The sequence below is a fragment of the Astatotilapia calliptera genome, unplaced genomic scaffold, assembly GCF_900246225.1.
Source record: "Astatotilapia calliptera unplaced genomic scaffold, fAstCal1.2 U_scaffold_3, whole genome shotgun sequence".
NCBI classification, from domain to species: Eukaryota; Metazoa; Chordata; class Actinopteri; order Cichliformes; family Cichlidae; genus Astatotilapia; species Astatotilapia calliptera.
The window spans coordinates 731,295-751,922 of NW_020535767.1; the positions used below are offsets into that span (position 1 = coordinate 731,295).

Here is a 20,628-nt window from a genome sequence, read left to right on the forward strand (position 1 = left end):
AGATAGGACAGGGGGAAAGAATGAAAGAAAGAGAGGGAGAGAAAGAAAGAAAACCAAAGGGGAGAAGAGATGGTGAGAAGGGGGGGAAGAGAGAAAAAAACAAACAAACAAACAAAAAAAACAAAACACCTGGGTCACCTGTATGGAGAAAAAAAACAGAAGAGAAAGCAAACAACAAAGAGCAACATAATAAGAAAAAAAAAGCACCATCACAATAAACTAGCTAGCAGTAGATATCAATAGTTACTAAATAATAAACGATATTGTGCAGCACGCAAGATAGACAGCAATTAAAGGATTATTCTAATCATCTCAATGTGTTCAGCTGGTGCTAATTGGCCACACCTAGTCAGTAGGGGTGCAACAATACTCGTATCGATATTGAACGGTTCGATACAGTGCTTTCGGTTCGGTACGCATATGTATCGAACAATACAAAATTTTTTGATTTATTTTATGAACTTTTCTTCTGACGATGCTGTCTGTGTCGAGCGCTCAGTGGATCTGCGTTCGACTACTCCGCCTAGGCTGCACTGTCGAGTGCAGATCCACCGAGCGCAGCGCAAGCTAGCAAGACAGAAGCTAAGCAACATGGCAACTGCCTCAACGCTACCCGAAATTGAACCTCCCCCACCCTCATTTAGATCTGACGTTTGGAACTATCTTGGTTTTCATGTGAAGCAAGACCCTGATGGTTAGCGCGTCATGGACAAAAGTAAAACAGTATGTCAGATGTGCCACGCAATGCTCAAATGGTGGGAACTAGTGCGTTAGCGCAGTTAACTTGTTAACGTTTTGACCCCGTCCAGCCCCACGCATGGGGCGATCCGCGATAACTCGTTAACGGACATTTGCCGCATTATGGTGTTAAAGTAATTTTAATGAGATTAACGCTAACAGCACTAGTGGGAACACAACGAATATGACTGCACGAATATGACTAGATTAAGAGTTAAGGACTGCCCAGTGACACTTAATAAACTGGATATTTAAAGGTTGGATGCAATGCCATCATTTTTAATCACATATTAGTTTTGAACATAATGCATTTTGATAAATTATGCATTTTCATTTTGTGAAACACCCTGCAAAATAAACTAAGCCATAATAACTGTGTTACTCAAATGTTAGATGACAATTTTGTGCAGGATTAAATAGTTAGTTTGCATGAATGTGGTTAGAGGTTTTACATCAACCGTGATAGCTTTTGAAACATCTGCTGACATCTGGTTAAATTCAGTAGTGTAAATTCAGCCTGAACACTAAAAACGTATTGAATCACCTTAGAAATGATTTTGAGTTGTGATTCTTTTGAACCACTACACAGATCTTTAGGCTCCCCAACCTGCTCAATCTCACTTCAATCCTTGACTATACTCATTTTAGTGATTAGTTATGGAGGTAAAGCCATCCTCTAGAATGTAGGCAAGAGATAATAGTTACTTTTCAAAATTCCCTTTGACAGCAGGTATCATACATAACAGCAAGATGGACTTTCAACTCCCTCCAAAGATTTTCTATGGGGTTGAGATCTGGAGATTGGCTAGGCCACTCCAGGACCTCGAAATGCTTCTTACGAAGCCACTCCTTTATTACCCGGACGATGTGTTTGGAATCATTGTTATGCTTAAAGACCCAGCCACATTTCATCTTCAATGCAGAAATGCAGAAAAACATCCCCAACGCATGATGTTTGCACCCCCATGCTTCACGGTAAGTATGGTGTTCTTTGGATCAATTCAGCATTCTTTCTCTTCCAAACACGTCAAGTAGAGTTTTTACCAAAAAGTTCTATTTTGGTTTCAGCTGAACATGTGACATTCTCCCAGTCCTTGTCTGGTTGATCCAAACGGTCTCCAGCAAACGTCAGACGGTTCTGGACATGTACTGGCTTAAGCAGGGGGCCACGTCTGGCACTGCAGCATTTCTAGTGTCTTCTTTGCAAATAAATTATTTTGTCTCTCAAAGTTGAGGTATACCTATGATGAAAATTACAGGCATTTCATCTTTTTAGGTGTGAGAATTTGCACAATTGATGGCTGAATAAATACTTTTTCCCCCCACTGTATATGCTCTAATTTTGATAAAAAGGACTGCCAGAAGTACTTGATGTTGACATCTGAATTAAACTGGAGAGTGTACAGGATCAGGCAGGACAGAGATAATAATGCTACACCAAGAAAAATTATAATAAAATTACTCAACCGCAGTAAATGACTGAAGGCAATGTGTACTTAGTGGGAGGAGATCAGTGAGTAAGATTTTTCTTAGATCATATAACAGGAACACAGACACAAAAAAGGGAAAATTATTCAGTTCACCATCAGTTGCAGAGCCTGGGTATACTATAGAAACTGCTTACCAGTCAGGCTGATTGTAAAATACAAAAGGCATGCTCACAACTTTACTGAAGCACAGAATTTGTTAACCTAAGAAGACAAATAAGTGTGATTGAGAACTGGAATAGGATCTAAAAAAAAAGACAGAACAGTAGTCGGATATTTGGCATGCAGCCAGGAGGCAGCCTGGGATCGAACCACCGACCTTCTGATTAGTGGCTGACCTGCTCTGCCACCTGAGCTACAGCCACCCCTATTATGTTTTGTTTTGTTTGTTTGTTTTATTGTTTGAACCTAATTGTTTAATTAATTTTAATCTTTTTCTTTTTAAGTAACAATCACATATTTACTCACAGAGCTTTGTTGGAGACTTTGACCACTGGCAGCATTCTCAGGAGAACCTCCTCTGAAGCAAAGTATTTCTTCAGATCAAACACATCCAGATCTTCTTCTGATGACAGTAAGATGAAGACCAGAGCTGACCACTGAGCAGGAGACAGTTTATCTGTGGAGAGACTTCCTGAACTCAGGGACTGTTGGATCTCCACCACTAGAGAACGATCATTCAGTTCATTCAGACAGTGGAATAGATTGATGCTTTTCTCTGCAGACAGATTCTCACTGAGCTTCTTCTTGATGTACTGGACTGTTTCCTGATCGGTCTGTGAAATACTTCCTGTCTGTGTCAGCAGACATCGTAGGAGAGTCTGATTGGTCTGCAGTGAAAGACCCAGGAGGAAGCGGAGGAACAAGTCCAGGTGTCCATTTGGACTCTGTAAGGCCTTGTTCACAGCACTCTGATAAAGATGTATTTTCTCTGGAAATGGTTTAAACCACAGCATAAACTGGAAAGGCCACCAAGAGCCTCTTGTTTGTTGTTCTTCCATTCGATTTTTTCCAGAGTTGATGAAGGTCAGATGGACATGAAGAGCAGCCAGAAACTCCTGAACACTCAGATGGATGAAGCAGAACACCTTGTCCTGGTACAGTCCTCTCTCCTCTTTAAAGATCTGTGTGAACACTCCTGAGTACACTGAGGCTGCTCTGATATCGATGCCACACTCTGTCAGGTCTGATTCATAGAAGATCAGGTTTCCTTTCTGCAGCTGATCAAAAGCCAGTTTTCCCAGAGACTCAATCATCTTCCTGCTCTCTGGACTCCAGTGTGGATCTGTCTCAGCTCCTCCATCATATTTGATCTTCTTCACTTTGGCCTGAACCACCAGGAAGTGGATGTACATCTCAGTCAGGGTCTTGGGCAGCTCTCCTCCCTCTCTGGTTTTCAGCACATCCTCCAGAACTGTAGCAGTGATCCAGCAGAAGACTGGGATGTGGCACATGATGTTGAGGCTTCATGATGTCCTCATGTGGGAGATGATCCTGCTGGCCTGCTCACCTCTGAATCTCTTGCTGAAGTACTCCTCCTTCTGTGGGTCAGTGAACCCTCTGATCTCTGTCACCATGTTAACCCATTTAGAAGTAATCTGATTGGCTGCTGCAGGTCGTGTGGTTATCCAGAGGTGAGCAGAGGGAAGTAGATACCCCCTGATGAGGTTTATCAGCAGCACATCCACTGAGGTGGACTCTCTAGGGTCAGTTAGGATTGTAGTTTTGTGGAAGTCCAGAGGAAGTCGACACTCATCCAGACCATCAAAGATGAACACAACCTGGAAGTCTTCAAAGCTGCAGATTCCTGCTTCTTTGGTTTCAGTGAAGAAGTGGTGAACAAGTTCCACCAAGCTGAACTTTTCCTCTCTCAGCACATTCAGCTCTCTGAAAGTGAATGGAAATATGAACTGGATGTCCTGGTTGGCTTTACCTTCAGCCCAGTCCAGGGTGTATTTCTGTGTTAAGACTGTTTTCCCAATGCCAGCCACTCCCATTGTCAGCACTGTTCTGATTGGTTCATCTCTTCCAGGTGAGGCTTTAAAGATGTCTTCTTGTCTGATTGTTGTTTCTGGTCTGTCTGGTTTCCTGGATGCTGTTTCAATCTGTCTGACCTCATGTTCATCATTGACCTCTGCAGTCCCTCCCTCTGTGATGTAGAGCTCTGTGTAGATCTGATTCAGAAGGGTTGGGTTTCCTGTGTCAGCAGTCCCCTCAAACACACAGTGGAACTTCTTCCTCAGCTTAGATGCAAGTTTCTGATGACAAACTGTAGCAGAAAGTTCTAGGGCAAAAATGCAGAATATCACTTGACGTTTAATGAAGTGCACATGGCAGTTTTATTTCAGCAGCTCAAATCATCATTCATAGAAATCCTCTTACCACTCTGCAGATGGTTAGCCAGCTCCTCCTCATTCATTCTCCTTAGGAAGTTTAGTGTGATCTTCACAAATGCCTCTCTGCTCCTCCTATGCTCATCATCTTCCCTCTGACTCTCTAAGCATTCTGGGTAATTTGGACTCAGAACCTTCTGGATCTTCTTCAGCTCGTTCTTCACAAAAGTGATGATGTTGTCCTCCAGCAGCTGGAACAGAATACTTTATGAATGAGCCAAACAGACTGAAATCATAGAGTCAAACATCAGATCCACACTGACAATCAATGGGTCTACAAAGAGAAGCATGGAGATGACTGTGAGCAGAATAGATGTAAAAGTAGTTGTTGTACATGTACAGACCATAAATATGGAGTCCAGCTTTGTTTGATGCTGCTGGGCAGACTGGCCACTGGAAACCTCTGAGCTCTCCTGCTCCACTCTATAAAGGAATCATGTAGAATTAGTTTAAGCACAGAGTAAAGATCTATGAGGTTTTGACTCGCTGTAGTTATAAATGTTCACTACTCCAAGGGATCCCACTGAAAATCAACAGCTCAGTTCAGTGTTTTGCTTTGAGCTTTAGTGCTCTTCTGAGCATCATTTCTAGAAGAACTTTAGGGTCAAAAGTTGTTAAAAGCTGAACATTGTAACTTGGATACACATGATGCTTTACAGACATCACTACAAGAACATGATGAAACCAGCCAGGAGAGTATTATTAAAGTTACTGTTGCTATTAATAATAATAATAATAATAATAATAATAATAATAATAATAATAATAACAATTACAGTTGTTAAATAATTATTGATGTTAAAATGATTGGAGTGCAGACCTCTTTTCACAAAAAGCAGTGTTTACTGGTTTAAATATGGCTAAAAAAAACATAAGAGTATAATGTGTTATCTGTTTTTTTCTCTCTACTCTAAATGCAAACAAAAGATGTGATCTATTTTTCATGTTAATGACACATTACTGTGCAATGGAAATACTGCTTTAAATCTTTGACTGGAACTGTGACTCCAAATTAACAGTACCACTGATTCTGCCACTATGTCTATGTGTAAGTTTCATTGATTAATTTGCATCTATAAATATAATTTTAGGGTTTGGAACTTTACCAATAAAATCCAGACATTTCAGCGCAATCTAATGAAATACAGTTGTGCCTTTTTAGCTTCCTCAACTTCATAGGTTGAGATAAATCCTGGTCTGTTGGCACTGGATATGGCTAGTTTGAGCTGTTGGAGCTTGACAGTGACAGTTACTTTCTGACATTCCTGATGTGTCCGCATAATGCGCATTTAAAGTTTATGACAAAAATACCACACAGATTGTTTTTTTTTTTCTTTACTCTGGCTGTACAGTATGTCCCTGGTTTGGAGTTTCTAAAGGTCTCTTTCAGTGTCTGTAGCTTTAAATTAAACTGAAATAGCTGATGTTTTCCTCCTTTGAGAAAGAGATCTATAAGTGATAGTGAGAAGCCAACAGAACCTGCACAGCTGTCTTTATGTACTGCAATGCTTCAGCTATAGACTGTCTCTGAGTGATAACTCTACTCTTAAATACAAACAAATTATCAGCACAATCTTTGTTTTTATTACACATTTATTTCAGACATTCTGAATCCAAAAGTTTGGATTTCAATGTTTCAGACTAAAGGACCACCAAACCCTCCCCCGCATCCTCTGATATCAAATCAAATCAAAATTTATTTATATAGCACATATTAAAACAACAGTGTTGACCAACAACAGTGCTTCACAGTCAGTAAAAGCATGAGACAATTAAAACAAACAATAAAACAGGACAAACAATAGGTAACAACACAACAAGCTAGAACAGCCAACTAGTTAGAATCAAAAGCCAAAGTAAAAAGATAAGTTTTAAGATGTGATTTAAAAGACTGGATCGACTCAGCAGTAGGAACATGAACAGGGAGGTTCTTCCAGAGTTGGGGTGCCACGGTTGCAAAGGCCCGGTCTGCTCTTGACTTCATTCGAGACCTAGGTTGTGCAAGGAGCCTGTGATTGGATGATCTAAGTGCTGTGTTGGGATTGTATAAGTGGAGTAGTTCAGAGAGACAGCTGGGCGCTAAATTATTCAGAATTTTAAAAGTGAACAAAAGAATTTTAAAATCTATGCGATATTTAACAGGGAGCCAATGTAATTTGGCTAAAATTGGAGTTATGCGTTCACAGATTCTTGTACCTGTTAAAAGACGGGCAGCTGCATTTTGAATTAACTGAAGCCGGTAAAGAGAAGCCCCAGTAGAGGCAGCTACAGTAGTCCAATCTGGATGTGATAAATGCGCCTTGAGGCAACTTTTGTTGTGATTTGGTGCTATATAAATAAAATTGAATTGAATTGAAAGGCGTGGATAAGCTTTTCAAGGTCCTTTAAAGGAAGGAATGGCTTTGCTTTAGATATGTGACGCAACTGGAGAGGAAATGGCGTGTCACAAATTTAGAGGATCATCATTTTGCCTGGAGAAATAGTTTGCTGCTTTATAAGAAAGCCCTCCGCAAAGCCAGAACATCTTACTATTCATCACTGAGTGAAGAAAATAAGAACAACCCCAGGTTTCTCTTCAGCACTGTAGCCAGGCTGACAAAAAGTCAGAGCTCTTTTGAGCCAACCATCCCTTTAACGTTAACTAGTAATGACTTCATGAACTTCTTCACAAATAAAATTTTTATCATTAGAGAAAAAATTACCAATAATCATCCCACAGATTTAATATTATCTACAGCTACTCTTAGTACCATTGATGTTAAGTTAGACTCTTTTTCTCCAATTGATCTTTCTGAGTTAACTTCAATAATTACTTCCTCCAAACCATCAACGTGTCTTTTAGACCCCATTCCTACAAAACTGCTCAAAGAAGTCCTGCCATTAATTAATTCTTCGATCTTAAATATGATCAACCTATCTCTAATGATCGGCTATGTACCACAGGCCTTCAAGCTAGCTGTAGTTAAACCTTTACTCAAAAAGCCATCTCTAGACCCAGCAGTCTTAGCTAATTATAGGCCAATCTCCAACCTTCCTTTCATATCAAAAATCCTTGAAAGAGTAGTTGTCAAACAGCTAACAGATCATCTGCAGAGGAATGGTTTATTTGAAGAGTTTCAGTCAGGTTTCAGAGCTCAGCACAGCACAGAAACAGCTTTAGTGAAGGTTACAAATGATCTTCTTATGGCCTCTGACAGTGGACTCATCTCTGTGCTTGTCCTGCTAGACCTTAGCGCAGCATTCGATACTGTCGACCATAATATCCTATTAGAGCGATTAGAACATGCTGTAGGTATTACAGGTACTGCACTGCAGTGGTTTGTATCATATCTATCTAATAGACTCCAGTTTGTGCATGTAAATGGAGAGTCCTCTTCACACACTGAGGTTAATTATGGAGTTCCACAGGGTTCAGTGCTAGGACCAATTCTGTTTACGTTATACATGCTTCCCTTAAGCAGCATCATTAGAAGACATAGCATACATTTACACTGCTATGCAGATGACACCCAACTCTATCTGTCCATGAAGCCAGATAACACACACCAATTAGTTAAACTGCAGGAATGTCTTAAAGACATAAAGACCTGGATGGCCGCTAACTTTCTGCTTCTTAATTCAGATAAAACTGAGGTTATTGTACTCGGCCCTGAAAAGCTTAGAAATATGGTATCTAACCAGATTCTTACTCTGGATGGCATTACCTTGGCCTCCAGTAACGCTGTGAGGAACCTTTGAGTCATTTTTGACAAGGATATGTCCTTTAATGCACATATTAAACAAATATATAAGACTGCGTTCTTCCATTTGCGCAACATCTCTAAAATTAGAAATATCCTGTCTCAGAGTGACGCTGAAAAACTAGTTCATGCATTTATTACTTCCAGGCTGGACTACTGTAATTCATTATTATCACCATGTCCAAAAAACTCACTGAAAAGCCTTCAACTAATCCAAAATGCTGCAGCAAGAGTCCTGACAGGGACTAGAAAGAGAGAGCATATTTCTCCTGTTTTGGCTTCCCTTCATTGGCTTCCTGTTGAATCCAGAATTGAATACAAAATCCTGCTCCTCACATACAAGGTCTTAAATAATCAGGCCCCATCTTATCTTAATGACCTTGTAGTACCATATCACCCTATTAGAGCACTTCGCTCTCGCTCTGCAGGCCTACTTGTTGTTCCTAGAGTATTTAAAAGTAGAATGGGAGGGAGAGCCTTCAGTTTCCAGGCCCCTCTTCTGTGGAACCAGCTTCCGGTTTGGATTCGGGAGACAGAAACTGTCTCTACTTTTAAGATTAGGCTTCAAACTTTCCTTTTTGCTAAAGCATATAGTTAGGGCTGGACCAGGTGACCCTGAATCCTCCCTTAGTTATGCTGCAATAGACGTAGGCTGCCGGGGGATTCCCATGATGCAGTGAGTTTTTCCTTTCCAGTCACCTTTCTCACTCACTATGTATTAATAGACCTCTCTGCATTGAATCATATCTGTTATTAATCTCTGTCTCTCTTCCACAGCATGTCTTTTATCCTGTCTTCCTTCTCTCACCCCAACCGGTCGCAGCAGATGGCCGCCCCTCCCTGAGCCTGGTTCTGCTGGAGGTTTCTTCCTGTTAAAAGGGAGTTTTTCCTTCCCACTGTCGCCAAAGTGCTTGCTCATAGGGGGTCATATGATTGTTGGGTTTTTCTCTGTATCTATGAAGCGCCTTGAGGCAACTTTTGTTGTGATTTGGTGCTATATAAATAAAATTGAATTGAACTGAACTGGGAAAAGCTGTTTTTTACCACAGTGGAGACCTGTTTCTCAAGTTTAAAAGAGCCATCCAGGAACACTCCAAGGTTCCTTACAGTGAGCGAGAGATGCTAGCGAGAGGGCCTAGGACATCAGCTAACTGGTCTAGCGGAGTGTGACTACCAAAGACTATGATTTCGGTCTTATTCTCGTTCAATGTAAGAAAATTATGTGATGACCAAATTTTAACTTCATGCAAACAGTTGAACAGAGGTTGCAAAGAAGCAGACACATCAGATTTCAGAGGTGAATAAATCTGGATATCATCAGCATAACAGTGAAAGGAGATGTTGTATTTTCTAAAAAATTAATCCCAACGGCAACATGTACAAAAAGAAAAGAGCAGGACCGAGCACAGACCCTTGAGGCACACCACAATAAATAGGGGCAGAAGCCGAGGAGTGTTGCCCCATAGCAAAAGAGAACGACCTCTCTGAGAGGTAGGATTTAAACCAAGTTAAAACCGTACCTTTGAGACCAACAACATGTTCCAATCTTCATAGAAGAATGTAGTGGTTAACCATGTCAAAAGCAGCAGTCAAGTCAAGTAAAACTAAAACCACGGAATAGCCAGAGTCAACGGTTAAAAGAAGATCATTAAAAACTCTAAGTAAGGCTGTCTCTGTGCTGTGGCGAGGTTTAAAACCAGACGGAAACTTTTCATTAATACCATTTGCGTCTATCTAAGTTCTAAAACAACTTCAGGCCTACCTTTTCCAATATTTTGGAAATAAAAGGGAGTTTGGAGAGTGGCCTGTAGTTAGTGAGACCATTAGGGTCAAGATTTTTCTTTTTCATAATAGGTTGCACAACAGCATGCTTAAAGACACACGGTACACAACCTGATAACAATGATGCATTCAGCAGAGATAAGATACAAGGACCAATAACATGTAAAGCTTCCTTAAAGAAATGAGAAGGAAGAACATCGTGTGGGGAACCAGAGATTTTGAGATGATCAATTATATCTTTTAAAGCAGAATAAGACCCTGGATCAAACTGTTGAAAGACAGTCAAGCATTCAGAGGCTGGAACTGGGTCTAAAACTGATGATGAATGAGATGGATGAGAAGCCCTTAGAGCTGAGATTTTATCAGAGAAATACTTTAAGAATTTATCACAAAGAGCAGGGGAGGCATCCCTATAAGTGACAGTGCAAGGGTTTATCTCAGAGTTAAAAGTATTAAAAAGGGCTCGGGTGTTGGCTATTAGCCATAAAATTGCTAGACAAAAAGGCAGATTTGGCAGCTTTAACAGACTTTTGATACTTAGATAAACAATTATGGAGGATGTCCAAAGAGACGTGGAGTTTGTCTTTCCTCCATTTTCTTTCAGCACGATGACATTCACACTTGAGGGCACGAGTAGTATCATTTAGCCAGGGTTATGAGGATTTGGCACGTTTAATCCTCAGAGGTGCCACAGAGTTAAGAATGTCAGCGCATGTAGTATAAAAGAGGTTAGCAAACTCATCCGCTGATAAAACCCCATTACAGTTAGCATCAGAGAGGGGAGAGTCAAGGAAAGCATCAATGAAGTGGGCGATTGACTGGGAGTTAATCGTGCACGTTTGCCACACAGGACCATCACTGTTCAAATCCACTTCGCTCGCTATAGTATTAAACAAAACCAGGAAGTGATCAGAAATCCCAAAATCCTCTATGTCAATGATGCAAATATCCAGACCATAAGACCAAATCAAGTATATGACCTTTTGTGTGAGTTGGTTCACTTACCCACTGGGTGAGATTGAGGGTGCTAATAAGAGCGAGAAAATCCTTAGCTAGCGAACTGTCCTCACGGCAAACATGAATGTTGAAGTCACCAACAATTAGTATATGGTCATAACGTAGCTCCCCAGTAGATCAGCAAATTCTGGAAGAAAATCCTTGATAAGTTTCGGGGGGGGCGATACACCACAGCGCAGAGGATGGAGGGGACGCAGTTCACTTCTAATAACTGCACCTCGAAACTGGGGTACAGAACAGGTGGCAGCTGCCGACATCGAAGTTTGTTTTTAAAAACTGAAGCTAGCCCTCCCCCTCTTACAGTGGTCCGGGGTGAGCTAATAAAAGCGTAGTCAGGTGGGAGCAGCTCCGAGAAGGGAAAAAGTTCGCCGGGGCAAAGCCAAGTTTCCGTCAGGAATAACAAATCCAGTCCCGACGATAGAATAAGATCATTTAAAATAAAAGTCTTATTCGTCAATCACCTTGTATTTAGCAAGGCCATACGGAGAGTGGTCACACTGTTACTGGTAAGAGAACGCCGCACCAGGCGAAGGTTGCCAAGATTCGCACCTCCTCTGGAGGACCGCACCCAGCACCGAGCAGGTGGAAGATCAGCTGGGAGGTCCAGGTAACCATAAGGTACAACAGGGCGAATCAAGCGGTGACAGAATAGTCTGAAGTTAGCATGGTCCCAGAAGGCAGGAATAGATGACAAGATGTTTATAGAATAGCGATCATTTGTCGCAACATAGGACTTTAAAAAGGCCTTGATACAAACACGGATGCCGCCACGTTTACCCCGTCTCCGTGAACGTTTCCTTTGAGAGAAGGTAGATGGTAAGTGGCGGAGGTAATCAGGAAAGTCCTTTGAAAGCAAAGGAGGATTCACAGATCTCCATTTAAAATCTTGTGGCTGGTAGTCCAATGGCCGGAGATTCAAAAGAGTTTGCCGATCATAGGCAAGTAACGTGGAGACATCAGGGCAGCAGGTAGAGAGAAGGACGACAAACAACAGCGGAGGAGACGGCTTGGCGTGAACACTGGCGCCATCTTGAGTTCCATGAAATATCTCCTTCCCCAAAGAACTCAACAACTTTTATGCTTGTTTTGAGCAAGGGAATCCAACAACTACAACCAAAGCAGACGTTACTCTGGACCACCAACCACTGACTCTCTCCCCCACCGATGTAGGCGCGATGCTGAGCAGGATTAATGTCAACAAGGCTGCAGGTCCTGATGACATCCCCGGGCATGTTCTCCGAGCGTGTTCTGGGGAGCTTGCAGGAGTGCTGACAGACATATTCAACCTATCCTTGGCCCATGCTGTGGTACCAGCCTGCTTCAAATCCACCTCCATCGTCCCGATACCCAAAAACTCCAGCCCATCAAGCCTCAACGACTACCGCCCAGTAGCACTCACCCCCATCATCACAAAGTGCTTAGGGGAGCTGGTCCAAGCACACTTCAAATCCTGTCTCCCCCCCCACCCTGGACCCCCACCAATTCGCATACCGCCAGAACAGGAGCACAGAGGATGCAGTCTCCATCGCATTGCACTCTGTCCTCTCACACCTGGACAACAACAACACCTACGCCAGAATGCTGTTTATAGACTTCAGTTCAGCATTCAATACAATAGATAGACTTGGGCATCAGTTCCCTCATCTGCAAATGGTTACTGGACTTCCTGACCAACTGCCCCCAACATGTCCGGCTGGATAACCGCTGCTCATCTACAATCACAATGAACACCGGTGTACCACAAGGCTGTGTGATGAGCCCTTTCCTCTACTCCCTCTTCACCCACGACTGCAGACCTGCTGATGGTTCCAACACCATCATTAAGTTTGCAGATGACACCACGGTGATTGGCCTCATTAATGACAACGATCAGGCCACCTAGAGGGAGGAGATGGATTGTCTGGCTGAGTCTACCCATAATATACCCATTTTTGTAATATATTTCTGTAATATATTTATATATCTATATTATTGCTAATATATATTGTGTAATACATCTACACTATGGCTAAAGCACTTCTGGATGGATACAAACTGCATTTCGTTTCCTGTACTGTTTCCTGTGCAATGACAATAAAGTTGAATTCTATTCTATTCTAAAGCAGGGATCTCAAACTTGTGGCTCGCGGGCCACTTGCGGCCCCTGTCACCTCTACTTGTGGCCGGCATATTGATGTGAAGAAATATATTGTTTTTAACTATTGTTGTTGTTGTTGTTGTTATTCAAAAACATGATTTTATATGAAGGCAGTATGAGCAGAGTGTTACAGGCATAGTCCTAGAGAATGTAGCCTCATGGGCGGTGTAGTCTGTGCTGCAGGGAGAATGTGTGGGACTGCCTCGCGCTGTGCGTGTGTGTGAGTGTGGGGGAGGGATAAAAAGGAGAATTGAAAAGTGTATTAGCCAGAGGTCGCTTTACTAGGAGCCACGGAACTGTCTGAGGTAACACGACAGGACAAACATGTTGAGGGGCTGTGTTAGTTCAGTGAGAGATTTATTTGGAAAGAAATCAATTTTCACTAGCACTCAAACACTAATGTGTACGCATATGTCTGCATTTTTATTTTGTTAAATATGAACAAAATTATAGCAGAGGTGCTGCCAGAAAGAGAGCACCATTGTGTTTATTTGGTAGTTCAATGAAAGGCTTTAGTTAAGAGTGAGAAAAAAAATGTTTTCACATTTGCAGTTTTGTCTTGTTAAACAATATTTGAAATTAAAAAAACAAAACAAAACAAAAACCACTAAATGTTAGGAAATAATAGTGGGAAATGGCCTGTATTTGTACAGCACTTTACTTTGTCCCTATGGATTCCAAAGTGCTTTACATAACCAGTCATCCACCCATTCACACACACATTCACACACTGGTGAAGGCAAGCTACATTGTAGCCACAGTGGGTGCTTTCTTGTTTCTTTGGGGTTTTTTGTACTACTTGAAAACTAAAGTGGCCCCCCAATGAGATGACTGTGCCAGCAGTGGCCTGCGGCTCATTTGAGTTTGACACCCCTGCATTAAAGCCTATATGTCACAGATGGTTTGCTGTCTGACATGAGAAAAAAAACTTTACTGTAAATTCAGCTCTATTAAAATGCAATATAGCACTTTTAATTGGTGTTCGCTTTCTCTGCGGTACAGTACCACTTCCCAGTGGTGTTTTTGTGTAGCTTATCTGCATAGCAATTAATTAATTGAAAACCTATAGATAACTTCTTATTTCATAGTATAATCTTCACGTATCTCATCAGAAACACACTCTCTGTGTACTCACTCGCTAATTTATAGCCAAACCCTAAAGACACAGCGAGTGTCTTTAGGGTTTGGCTAGCTTAGCATTAGCTTGTAGCCGACTCACTAGCAGCATGGCTTCTTCACCTGTCCCTCCTGCACTTTCTTGCTCATTGTGTGAGATGTTTAGTTACTCCTCGCCCTCATTTAGCAGTAATCATACTTGAAACAAATGTAGCCTATTTGCAGCTCTGGAGGCCAGGATTACTGAATTGGAGACTCGGCTTTGCACCCTTGAAAACTGCATAGCTAGCCATGCCCCTGTAGCTGGTGATGCTGAAGGTAGCATAGGCCCCGCTAGCTTTCCCCAGCAGACTGTCCTGAGCAGCCGGTGAAAGAGGCCGGCTGGGTGATGGTGAGGAGGAAGCATAGTCTTAAACAGAAGCTCTTACTACACCACCAACCAAAGTCAATTGTCTTCCAGGGGCCAGAGCAGGTGACATTGAGGGAAATTTAAAACACACACACATATGTATATATATATATATCTTTGCTTAGGCTGCTGCCCCCGCGACCTGGCCTCGGATAAAGCGGATGAAGATGGATGGATATATATATATACATTAGAGATGGCACGATACCACTTTTTTATATCCGATACCGATACCGATATCATAAATTTGGATATCTGCCGATACCGATATGAATCCAATATAGTGTTTTTTAATCAACAAAACTGTTTTTTTTAAATATCTTGCTTCATTTTGTATAAGTTCATACTCAAGTTTAAAACAACAACTACACTAAAGCTATTCTGTTATACCTGTATGCAAAAAATTAAATATTTCATAGTTCAGCAATACTGATCAATCTAATAAACTTAAACCTGCTCCATCCTCCCTATTCTGGTATTTTAAAGAGTACTTAGTGTAAATATTAAGCAACCTAACTAATAGGGTTCCAACTCCCAGCAACAACAAAAATAAATAAATAAAAAATAGGGAACCACCCCTCACGCTCCACCTCATGATGCTTAATCGACGTAATCAACCTTAATTTGATGCATTGTGAAAAAAAAATGCACAGAAATCAATTATTTTTCAAGAAATATTAAATAGATTCAACATTTTTCTTCAACAAAATTGCAGACTGCACAGATGGTACCTTCCCAAAGGAAAAAGTACTATAGCTTACTAGGGTATATATATTAGACTTAATAGTTACTATATACAGTAATTGACTTCTATTTATTTTACATCAAATTAAAACTTTGGGTGTCAGATAATTATTTATTAAAAGATAGACATTTTAAATGAGAATAAGAAAGAAAAGTATGTCTTTGTGCCCCCTTTTCCCTGTTCATGCCCTATCGGCCCCCCTGGCTAAACTTTGCTAGGTGTAGAAAGTAATATTAAATAAATTCTAACAACAGCTTATCAAGCTTAAACGTGCTGCTGTTGTTCAGCCGCTGGTTTCCTCTTTCTGGTGCAAAGTGGGCCAAAAACAAAGAAGAGAGACGGACTCGCGACAGAAAAGCCGATCAGCTGATCATTAAGCAGTTTCATGATTGAAGTAGCAGCAAGAAGAGGCAGTCGCTTGTTAAGCTCAACGCAGGAATGCTTTACAAACATTCAGAGATGGACTTACACACTTGCTTTACTTCTCTCGGGGATAGCTTTGTCGGAGATGAAATGCCGGGTTGGTAGCGCAGCTCCAAATGCTATCCAGACCACCGACAGGTCCCGCATGCCACAGCCGCTCTATCACGTGATGCATACTGCTCCGACGTGCTAACGTTCTGAGGTGAGTTACGGCGTATTGCAAGTTTTGTGAGGTGCTTTCGTGATATTTAATGGATCGGATTACATTTTTTATTTTTCTCCGATATCCGATCCAGTAATTTAGGTCAGTATCGGACCGATACCGATACGTAATATCGGATCGGTCCATCTCTAATACACATATACATACATATATATATGTATACAAAATCAGGATAAAACATTAAGCGTTTTTTATATCAATTAGTCCAGGGGTGTCCAACTCCAGGTCTCGAGGGCTTGAGTCCTGAAGGTTTTAGATGTGTCCTTGATCCAACACAGCTGATTTAAATGGCTAAATTACCTTCTCAACATTCTAGTTGTCCTTCTAGTTCTTCAGGTATGTTGACCCAAGGTGATATTTAAAACCTGTAGAACACCATCCCTTGAGGCCTGGAGTTCCTCACCCGTGATTTTGTCACCGTCACCATTATAAGACTGAGCAGAAACAAGTTAGGACAAACCAGACAATGAAAGTAGGAAATAAAGCCGTTACTGTTCAAGCAGTTCATTTAAATCAGACACCAAACTGGCATCTTACTAACAGCTCACCTCATTGCAGCAGACACCTGCTGGTCTTTAAAATGAATGAGGCGATTATTGGACAAATCACTCTTTAAGGACACACAGCTGGCTACAGGTTCAGGTTCAGCAGGTCTCCCATCGATCCTGTTAGAGAAGAAAAATTGTTTTTTATTTGCAGCTACAGAAGCTTATGAAGAGCTAGAATACATTTTTCATCTCAAAGAGAAACATGTTCGCAGGCTAAACTTTAGCAGAAGGAAACTCCAAACTAGCATTGGCAGTGTAAGAACAGAGCGCCACCCAGAGGTAAACATAGTTATTTACACTGTGTAAGACTATTGATGGTCCTACTCTGAGCAGCAGGAGTTTACATTTACATGTTGGACATGTTTTATAGAATAAAAGAATTCCGTTGGTTAAAGAAAACCACGGCTGACCAGCTTCCTGTCAAGAAACTAAATCCCAGAAAATTGCCTCTGTTGTTCTGGATGTGGCGTTTTCAGAATGTGTAGAGCGTAGAACTTCAGGTTCCCAACCTTATAAACAGTACATTCGCACAATAATTGAAATAAGCCCAATGAATGAAAGTTTTCGGTGCATTTTTTTCCCTGAGATGTCATACATTTTGGATTCTAGCCAATCATTTTACCTTTGCAAGCGTAGTAGGCGGGCCCAGGTACGTACATTCTTTTAGAGCAGAGCTACAGATTAAAAACGCCCAAGGCGAAGCGGTCATAATTCTGGCTGTACTTCACAGCAAAATATGCAAACTCAGCAGCCTGCAACAAGTGCTTTAAGCTGATACTGTGCAAAGGAGGTAACTCCTCGAATCTGATGAAACACCTGGCGACGCATAGCGTTTTTTTAAAAGCCGAGAAATGCACCGTATTTGATAGCTTGCTGCGAGACCTCACACCGAGCACATCTACTGCGGGTGTGGTGCCTGTTATCGGACCCGGAGTTAGCAACATCCCCCAAAAACCCGAAGAGTAGAGTCCTGGCCCCTAGCCCTGCCAGTGTAGCAGAAATGATGACGGATGATGATGGCAGCAGCAGCCATTCTTCTCTGCATGAGTAGCTTAATGTTGTTCGTGTGTAATTTACATTGAGTAGGCTAACCACGTTATTACATTAACACATGTAAGGTGAACTAGCAAACACCGTCGTAGTTACATGCAGCTGTCTTCTTGTTTGATGGCAGATACTCCCTTCACCCTGGCCAAAAAGGCTAAAATGACCAAAGAAAAAGAGGGAAACAGCTAAACATGAGAGGTTTTTGGACAGAGTTTGTGTTTTTTCCATTGTTTAAGCACTGCTTCCACCCAAGAGTGATACCATATATGCCCCATGACTGCAGAAAAGGCTAACATTGTTATCTTTTTACAAAAAAAACAGTTAAACAGTGTTTGGACAGAGTTTGTGTTCTCCATTCTTTAAGCACCAGTTCGAGCACCGTTTAAGCACCGGCACCGTTTCAAAAGTACCGGTTTGGTACTGGTATCGGATAAAACCTAAACGATACCCATACCTACTCCCATCTCGTTTTTTTTTCAGTAGTTGAAGCAGATTCCCTGTTTCTTCTCCTCCATTTTTCTCTCCCTTTACTTTCTCCCCAACTTATTTCTTCTTCATCTTCCGGTCTTGTCTATTGTGAATGTAACAACTCAACATAAAAAATCCTAATACAGTTCTGTTAAAATATGCCTATCAAGTGGACCATTACAGCAAAGGCCAGAAAGGTCCACCTGGGAAAGTGAATCTTTTTGGCATTTCTTGGCCTTTAGACAATAATTCTGATTCCTAGACTGCTGGACAGAACAAAATAAGCTTTTAATACTAACAGCTCACCTCTCTGCAGGCGACACCTGCTGATCTTTAGAATGAATGAGGCGATCAAAAGACATGTCACTCTGTAAGGACACAGAGCTAGATGGAGGTCCAGGCTGGTTCCTGTGAATAATGATGGAGCAGTAATGAGAGTGCTGAGCTGTGACATGGAGAAGAGTCATGGACAGTTAGAGATGGTCATCTCACCTCTGAGCTTTGGTCTGGCTCTCATGTTCCCCACACAGAGTGCTTTTAGAGGGAGGGACTCCCTCCTCTCTGTCCTCACACTGATCCATGCTGCTCAATTCACATCAGCTCACACACACTTTCTACCTTCACCTGCAGAGGAAACACAAATCATTTATGTGCACATGAGAGCTGCAGAGGTCATGTCTGATGTGTTGGACTAACATCCATCTGAGACACAGCTTTCATCAGTTCACTACAAAAAGTGTCACAGAGTCGAGTTCAGCCTCCAAATCCTCCATTACTGTCGTCCTACAAAGCAACAGGTCAAACATGGCTTCAGAGAGCAGCTTTATGTCGGTAACAATGTCCAGGACCGAGCTGACTGCTTACAGAGTTCATACTCTAACTGCTAGCTGCTCTGCTAGCTAAGCTAACTCAGTAACAGTGTCCAGGATTGTTTATAGAGTTTGTTGTGTTTACAAGGTTCTATAATAAAGGAAGCAAATTAGTACATGCTGTTACCCTGCCAGACCAGGGGTGCCGCTAATGAGGCTGGGTAAGAGAGAGAGGGGAGAAGAAGAAAGTAGAGAGAGAGAGAACAAGATGGAGCTCTGCTGTAAAGCCTGAAATAAAGTGTTGAACCCAGACGTCGCCTCCGCTGCCTGATTACAAACTCAACAAATTGGCGACGAAGATGAGCGCTTCAGTGCCGAGCCCACCGCCCTTTTTGCAACATGCGGGTGAGCCGCCAATACCGTTTATGACGTGGCGCAAATTCTTTGAGAACTACATGCTAGTGATAAATGCTACGGAGGCGAGACGACGAGCCGTCTTATTACATTGCTTGGGACCAGAGGGACAACGACTGTTCTACACACTGCCGAATCAAGGTACAACGTTTGCTGAAGCCATGACTGCGCTTGAAAACCACTTTGTCCCTAAAGTGAATGTAGTGGCATGCAGGCACACATTCAAACAGCGAGTTCAGCGGGCTGACGAAACTGTGACCCAGTATGTTGCCGCCCTCAGAGCGTTAGCTGTGCCATGTGGTTTTGGAATAATGGAGGGTGAAATGATTCGGGATCAGCTTGTTGCTAATGCTAATCTCAGTGTTGTTAAAGATAAATTGCTGCTGGAGGAGGACCTTACATTGGACAAGGCAGTTACTATTGCATGTCAGGTGGAGGCTGCGGTCAAGAATGCTACACTCCTCTCTGCTGCGCCCACGGCTGCAGTACAAGCTGTGGAGGTGAAGGACGCACGTCTTCGGGGAAAAAGAGGAGCACGACCGGCTCAAGCTCGGGGACCTACATCTAAAGAATGGCACAAAAAGGCAAGTGATAAAGAGCAACAGCGTCATTGTTTCAGATGTGGATCCGAGAAACACCTGGCTAATGATAAGAACTGTCCAGCAGCAACAGTAAAATGTGATAAATGCAACAAAAAAGGGCACTTCGCCAGAGTTTGTAAATCAGCTGTAGCAGTGGTCAGGGAAGTAGTTGTCCCTGAGTTTACAGTTTTATGTGTTGATGATCACAAACTGATGACTGCAGCATGTGATAAGATTACATGCAAAATGAACATTGAAACACCACAGGGAAACTCTCAGGTTCTGGAGTTAATTGTGAATACAGGAGCTTCAGTATCTATCCTTCCAGAAGCCATCTACAAAGAACATTTTGCACCCTGTGCTTTGACTGAACCGAAAGTTAAGCTTGTCACTTATGCAAAAGGTGATTTGCCTGTCATTGGCTGCCTGCAGGTTTCAGTGAGGGTTGCAAACAATGACAGAAAAGTGCCAGGATCATTCTTCATAGTTAAAGATGGATCACCTTTGCTGGGGTTGGACTTAATTAAAGCACTTAACATTGATATCATTGC

The 20,628-nt window shown here is 41.9% G+C and overlaps 1 pseudogene; it reads right to left on the minus strand.

The window, feature by feature from the left end:
• The window catches only part of LOC113017943 (NACHT, LRR and PYD domains-containing protein 12-like), a 34,114-nt pseudogene extending 15,323 nt beyond the window's left edge, over nt 1-18,791 (minus strand).
• Between the last annotated feature and the right edge of the window lie 1,837 nt (nt 18,792-20,628).